At 34.4% G+C, this 8,349-nt stretch overlaps 1 pseudogene; it reads right to left on the reverse strand.

Annotated features, from left to right (window-relative positions):
- The window catches only part of LOC107666971 (immunoglobulin-like and fibronectin type III domain-containing protein 1), a 14,676-nt pseudogene extending 13,640 nt beyond the window's left edge, over positions 1-1,036 (reverse strand).
- Between the last annotated feature and the right edge of the window lie 7,313 nt (positions 1,037-8,349).

Here is an 8,349-nt window from a genome sequence, read left to right on the forward strand (position 1 = left end):
GAAGCGAAAAGCTGAATATGCGTTGCATCTGCTGCCTACTTATACTCACGCTGTGATCAGCAGCAGCTGGATGCAATAATTGCATGCCAATGTGCATTGGCTCGTTTAGTTTACACTCGAAGTGGATTGGTCCCTCTAAGCGAGATCCCAATTTCGTCGGTCAACCGACGTGAAGTCGGGAGTGACCGACTGAAAGGGAACAGTGACCATAGCCTTTCCAAATTCGTTAGTAGCAAAACATTTGTAGGTGTCTGCTTGGTCTGGAGAAATATTTGGCATCTAGAAAAGTGCAGAGAGTCTAACTAGGAATATACATTCAGTAATATCATTTGTGGGATGAAACAAATTCAGCTCACCTCAATAGTGTGTTCGCCAGAATTAGGGTCGAACTTGGTTTGATATTTCTGTGGATCTGAAATATCACCATTGTTCCTAGCCCATGTTACATTAGGGACGGGATCACCTACTACAATGGCCTTGAAAATAGCCAGTTTACCTGCAAGTTTACAAAAATCTCTAAATTTTGTTAACTGAAAATGTATGTGGCAGCTATTGGTGTATGCAATTAATTTGATTAGTTAGTTGATATATCATGTTATTAATTAAAGAATGTTGTGTGTGTGTGTGTATAAAAACATATGTAAGCAAGGACAAGAGCAGCATACCTTCTTGAATGGTGAGAGCTATAGGTTTGCGGATAAAATCCGGATGGCTCTTTCCCTCAGGGATTTCGTCTATGAACTGTGTGATCATGACTCCTGGGACTTTGGATTTCTTTTTGATGCCCACTAATAATATTATTGTATTAATACTAATTAATATTGTAAATATTAATACAGTGACTTTTTATCAAAAATAATTTGTTACATTTCATTTTCACTAGTATAAAATGTATCTGTAAACCTGGTTTAATTTATTAGTGATTTAAATAAGATTAACCTGGAATTCATTTATTAAAAATATACATTAATGAAAACATTGAGACTTTACCTTGCCCTGTTGCGGTCTGATCAGACACTTCGGATTTCTTCCACATTTTGATTTCCTCTGGGGTTGGCTTTAATGCAGTTTTGTCTGCACACAGAAACATATTGCAGATAAAATGTTTATTTACAGAAAGAATGACATTTGAGTTGTTTGATCATTTAAATTATAGTGGATGATGGTAACTTAATGAGGAAAAAAATATTTTGGTGATTTTAGTCTGTACAGCTTTTTTATTTCTTTTATTTTCATTTCTTTCATGACTGTAAATAATGTACATTCATAACCTGTAGGGGTAATCATCAGGGCTGGTAGTGCTAAATTAGGGTCATTTATCAAACTCAAGCAGTGAAAGATTTGTACCTTTGTTTATTTAGCAAGTAAACCATTTCTGATGACGGATGATACATTGTCTGTAAATTTGCATTTCCGAATAACCGCCATGCTCATACTAACCATTGATAGATAGGGATCTGCCTGGTGACAAGAAAAAAATTGGTCTCTACACTGAAAGTATGACCTGTAATTTTTGAAACAGTGCCACTGTCATACCAGAAATTGCTTTGCTGGATAATAGTGAGGCTTCGCTGAAGAAATTGTTGAGGCGGAGTCAACATAAAGGTTGATTGAAGGTTTTTCTTTTTTTGGAAACCATCAGTCCACAGAATAAGACCATTTGTGGTCACGGGAAATATTATTCTACAACTTGGCATGTTTCACACATGCTATAAGAAGATGCATGCTTTTTTTCTCCTTTTTTGAACCTGCAGTGTGATTTGATAAACATTAATCGGATCTGAGCAAAAACACATTTTTAACATACAATGAAGTGTTTATACATATTTAATATTATAAATGTCGAGAAGTTGCTGGCGTTGATGCTTCAGACCACAAGTGCTTGTGAAATTCATTTAAATATATGCAAAGTGCCCTCTGTAAGATTTCTAAGTGATTGTATGCCTTTCAAACTTGACCATGTTCATCAAGCAGGTAAACAAGGTGCTAATCTTAGTATCATAACCTCACAACATGCCGACTGCCCTCCGTGACTCCCCTAATCTAATGTTCTCAGTCTGTAAATCATTCACCTTGCATTTCTAGAGACTCTTAAGATCACTTGATCACCAGGTCCCAGCATCACTTAGAAGAATTACAGCTGATGACAATGTTTTTCTGGCAACTTCAATGTAGTTAAAACCCCTGCTGTGCAGATGATTCATTCAAATATCACCCGTCTCTTGAACAGATTCCAAATGCTGTCCGACGGGGCCGATCTCAGCAGGACTCAAGAGCGGTCATGAGTTTGGTCAGGCAGTGTATGGTATGTTCTTTTAACAGTCTTCTCAAAGGGAATTCAAACTATCCCTGTTGATGTCAGACATTTTTAACAAGGATTTGAGCCAGGTGACAGAAAGTGACATTGAGTTAAAGAGGAGCCCCGTCTGTCTCCGATCATTTGCCTTGTCGTGTATGATGGGAGAAGTCAGCAGGTGTCACTCATATTTTGGCCTCAAGCATTAAATGGAGATCAACACATATCACTGCGGCATGCAATGTTGACATGTTTTGAGTGATCTCTGGACTCTCACTTCCTTTCAAACATAGGTCAGGAAACAAATGAGATGTTTCCCATGGAACGCTTTAAGCAAGGTCGAAATGTCATTTCAGTACTGAGAACTGTCATTATTTAAAGATTTTCTCTCATATGCACAGTACACTATAAAAAATTTTTTTTTCGAGGTTGTAAATTAACATAAGACAACATTTAACATGAAAATACTATTTCTACTTAAATATTCTGTTTGATTCAGTGTGTTATTTGCTGTTTCTTTGTAATTATTTGTTAAATTTAGTAAGTGTTTCAAAATAAATACACCAATTTTTTTTCTCGGTGTAGAATGCAGTCAAAAAGATTACAAAACTTCCCCAAATTTTTGCATGTTGCGGGGTAATGTGTTTATTTCAAGTTGATCTCAATCTGAAGGAAATGTTTTTTTTTTTTTTTGACAAAGTCAGGTGATGACAAGGAACTATGTATCGTAGATTTTTATAATAAATCTCTCAAATTCCTATTATTCCTTTAAAATATCTTTTGGCTAAAAATGGTTACATAAAACATTGATCTACTGCTATAGTTCAGTTTCAAGAATCTTATATGTTGAACTAGTACTCTAAATGGCCTTTGACCTATCAGGAATATCTAATAAAGATATATTAGGATTTTGATTTATGCATCTTAAGTAATCTGAAATGGCCTGGTGTACATGTGTGTGACATTATAGGATTCCCCAGACTGGCCTTTTTAGGCTTGTACCAGGTTACATAGTTACTTGATAGGTCACATGTCACATATAAACATTTCATCGTAAATGTCATGATGTTCTGATGAATCGCTAAGCACCTTGTACTTTTCCTCAACAGTGGAAAACATTTTTTTAGAGGTGCCCTTTCTAAAGAAAATACATGTTGAAAGACAGTGGCAGCTCTCAAAAATCTCTCAATTCTTCCATGAATCAAAAAGCTCTCGCATTATGAAGTGAATATTGTATTTATTTTGTAGCAAGTGAATAATGTTTATCTTGTTAATAAAGTGTTAATCTATTGAAGATAACGGACAAAGCAGTTAATTAAATATGGACTGGTTTACTCAGTATTGTGTTTATGGTTATTAACATAACAACATTATATTTAAATCAACTGTAAGTCAGATCTCCCATGCATGTTGTGGGAAGTGCTATTTGTACAATGCTGCCAAAGTAGAGCGATCCAAAACGGTCACTTTTGAGGTTCCATTTCAGTTAGGATGCTGCCTTAAGAGACAGCAAACCAGCTCACTGAGTTTGGGAACAGAGCCAGCATGTCTCAGCTGATTGTGTGTGGATCAAAAGGACTAAAACTTTAAAATGCTTTGGAGGAGGGGAAAATATCTAACGACTTTGAACTCCAAAATGAGTCAGTTTGGATCCTCTTAGCAACTGAATCCTCTGTCTTATTTCTGGATAATACAGAAAGATTGTTATTTAATTTTTTTTTATTAAACTAAAGTCATTTAGCAAAGACATCAACTGCAGCAAGTACAATTCGCATAATAGTCTTTGGCAGCTAATAAGTATTTTTTTTTTTAGAATTAGACTCTCTTTATAATTTGTTTAATAATTAGGGCTATCAACTGGATTAAAATTTTAATTGAATTGATTGCATTATTGCATGCTGATTAATTAATTACAATGAACCAAATATGTAAGTATTTGCCCCAAACAATAAGAAGACATTACTGTGGCAGATAACAAATTATTAAACAGACGTTGCAGAAAGTGATATTTCAAAATGATTGCAAATTACTGAGCCATCCACTTGTTTAAAACTTTTTATTTGTATAATTAATTGTGCTAAATTAACCCATTAATTCAAAAGCTCTAACAGTATTTATTTAGGAGTTTAATAATTATTTAAATGTATTGACCTTTGTCAATATCGACCTTCACATAAACTTAAGTCATTAAACAACAACCATTTGAGGAGTTTATAGGATACAACAGTCCCGACAATCCAAAATCAATGAGGATGTACCAGAGCATGTGCAGGAAAATGTTTTGGAGCTTAGTAAAAGGTTAAACACACATCCAGTTGTCTCCTGAGGATGACATACGTCTATGTTTTGTCTGAACAGTACAGCGCGAGTCATCTCGGAGCTAACAAATCAAAGATTAGTACCAAACAAATCTTTGACACATAAACGGTTGATTAAGATAAACAAACCCAGCGTCAGCAAAATAAAATTGATCTACTACTGTGCAAATCCACTTCGTACACAAAGTAATACATTTTACTTCACCATGTTTAGATTTAATGTTTTGTTTACTTTGTGATGAAGTTAAAGAAGTTTACTTGTAGGCTGATGACTGAGAATGCAAATGGTAAAGCTTAAACTTGATTTTTGAGGGTTTAAAGACCAAAGCATGTCAAAAGCATAATTATTTTCCACAAGGTCCAGGGCAACAGTAGATTGGCGATTAACTTACCAAGAGCCAAGTGAACTCCTCTCTCTAAGCTCTGCTTAATAGTGTGATAGTCCGGTACGGTGTCTCAAAAAGCTAATAAAATCCTTCAAGGAATTTAATAGCAATGCCCCTCTATCACAATCTTAACTACCCAGTAGCTGCCAGGGAGTCATCAGGCTTGGTGACGTGGTTCCCCCTATGGGAGGGAAGGGAAATGATACTGGAGTTTGGCAGCAATAAAATGTTAATTTTATCTTGTGGTAATTGAAGAAGACACATTCATATTTACCTGAGTGACAGCAAAATTAAATATTTCATGCTTAGATTACTAAAAGGGGGATGGCAAATAACCATGACTCGTAAGTAACCCTCCTAAGCAAAAACATGTTTAATCGAAGGCTACAAGAGACCAATTAATGTTTTTTTTTTTGTTTTGTTTTTTCTTGAAATAAAAGATAAGACTGTTTGGGACAGTTAAGCAAACCTTTTTATATCTTTCTAATTGGGCATTCGAGTTTGTTGTTGCACGTTAATCTAGTACATATAGTTTCAGTTTTACGTGTGTATTTACTAATACACAGTGTTGGGTGTAATGCATTAGTAAGTAATTAATTACTGTAATTTAATTAGTTTTCCCTTGAAAAAGTAAAGGATTACTTTCAATTACTTAAATGTTCTGTAATTTGATTACAGTAACTTCTGATGTCATCTCTTTAAACACTGTATAGACTATAAAACAATAGTGGATTAACATCATAATTTAACACCTAATGGGAACATGTATGGGTTTTTTATGTAACCTTCTCCCTTTAAATACTTTGCTCAGTTCAAGAATAATTTATGCAATTTTATAAGTAATGCAATACTTTTTAGAGAAAGTAATTAGTACAGTAATCTACACTGAAAAACGTATTCATTGAATTTACTAAGTAGTTGAATTTACTAAGTTAGTTGACTAACTTGCAACAAATTTGTTTATTTAAATGTAGCTAAAATTAATTTATTGCAACCACTTACCTTAAAAATGTAGTAGATTCAATTAATCATTTACGCTGTTGAAGAGCTAAATAGCTTGTAATTAATTACTTGTTTTTAGATAGATGCAGCTAAAATACCTGTGAAAAATCAATTCCTTCATATTAACATGATTCATTTTTTTATCATCTCTTTGTTGTCTGTATTGTCACAGTACGTAATTATGGAAGTGATATCAGGTGTTTGAATGAAGTTAAATCACTTCTGTGCTGTAACATGGAATATTTATCCCCTAAATGAAACTTTTTTGCTCATTTGCTACATCAAACAATGACTCAGCGATGAGTCAACTGATTAAAATAAAGTGTAAACTGTTTCCAGGCATGGCAGGGTGGCATAGATGTTTTTCTTCAAACCAGCAATCTTTAATCATACCCTTCAATCACAGACGACTCGCTTTAACCAGTCGGTGGTTTCATAACAGCGGGGTTAGCCAATGTTTTGTGCCCTTCAAGGTCATTGCCGACAGACTCTTGCTTTAAGTTTGTTTTTAACTGCCACTTTGGAGTCTCTCAGTGCCGGCAATTATAATGGCTGACATCCAAAAGGTTCATTTTATAATTTCATGGGAAGGAAGAGGTGCAATACATTCTTCTTTAAGTACCCGCAATAAATCAGATTTGCTGATGTCCAAGTTTCAGCAGAGTAGATTATGGTTTACATTTGGATGTAGAATATCAATCACTGCAGAAAATCCGATATATTCATTTAATTAAGCTGCCCGTAAGATGCCAAGCACCGGGTTCACGAGAGGACATGTGGGATTGGCTGGAAACTCCTCCCAGTGAAACTGAATATATTTGATTCTTACCACAAGCTAGAGGCTATGAGAAGTAATGACAAGTGTTTTTAAGGTCCCCAGCAAGAACACCAATACATTCTGACTGCTGTCAGGCGGGGATGAACAAAGCTTTTGATAAAGGACACCTTGGGGGCCAAAACGGAGTCCTCAGGATGATAAGAGATTTTTGCACATCTATATGTGTTGTGATGCACAGCACAAGGGATAAGAATACAGAAACGACCTGGGAAATGGAATATATGAGGGATGGCTTTTTAAAATCTTTTGTGCTCTATACTGTTAAAACAGTGAGAAAAAGATCTACAAACTTGAATAAATATAGAAATAAATGGGACAGAATAGGGTGATTATAAATAGATCTTCTAGATTATAGATCTTCTGCCATTACCCCATGTGCTGATTAAAATGTCAAGCCTGTTTGCATAATATAACATTCCCTAAAGTTAGTTGGTGTATTAAGTCGGTGAGATACATATATATATATTCCTTGAGAATATGAGGATAAATGATGTTTCTCTAAATATGAATATGACCATACATTTAATGTCACTTATTTAGAGCTTAAAAAGGGAACCATCTCTTGAAACCATTTCATAAACACAAGCTGAGGACTCCGACTGGCTTATTAATGAATTATATTATGGCAGCCGTGAACACTGCTGAGGACAGTGTGACACCTATTATGTAACTTACGGCTGACCTCTCTATGATGAGTGGTCTAAATGAGTCATTTCCAAAATAAAGAGGCAAGCAGTCTGAGGCTCTGATGTTGTGTATTATTCAGTAATACGTTTTGGGAAATTATTCATGTGTGTCTCACGTTCTGGAAATAACATTCAATTAATAAAGTCAACTACAAATCGACAAAATGCATCTGCAGTTAAACAGTATTATAGCACTTCCAAATCTGATAATTTGTGCTAAATTAGGAATAGGCTGAGATCCATTCTGAAGTTCAAACTGAAGTATTATATCTGAACCCTTGACCATGGCAGTTAACCCTATAGGTTGCCTCAAGAAGTCTCAGGTTAATATCAAATTACCTCATCCCAGCAAGGCTCAAAATGCATGTCATTGCTAAAAACTGCCCAGCATAAATAATTTTTATGCCACCTGTCTTTGTAGTCGCTGTTTTTGCTTTAGTAATAATTCTAGGTTTTTATTACACTGCTATAGTTGAAATAATCAGCTTTGATTAGCCAATTATATTTTTGTATCCATGCTGAATAAAAGTATTAATTCCTTTAAAAATAATAATGGTAGTGTACATTGTTACAAAAGATTCATATTTTGAATAAATTATTTTCTTTTTTTAACATTTTATTCATCCAAGAATCCTGAAAAATATATATCACAGGTTCCAAAAAAAAATTATATATATATATATATATATATATTAAGCAGCAAAACTGTTTCCAAAACTGATAATAAATTAGTAAATTAGAATACATTTATATTAGAATTTCTGAAGGATCATGTGACACTGAAGACTGGAGTAATGATGCTGAAAATTCAGCTTTGATCACA

The sequence above is a fragment of the Sinocyclocheilus anshuiensis genome, unplaced genomic scaffold (genome assembly GCF_001515605.1).
Source record: "Sinocyclocheilus anshuiensis isolate Anshui unplaced genomic scaffold, SAMN03320099.WGS_v1.1 scaffold615, whole genome shotgun sequence".
NCBI lineage: Eukaryota > Metazoa > Chordata > Actinopteri > Cypriniformes > Cyprinidae > Sinocyclocheilus > Sinocyclocheilus anshuiensis.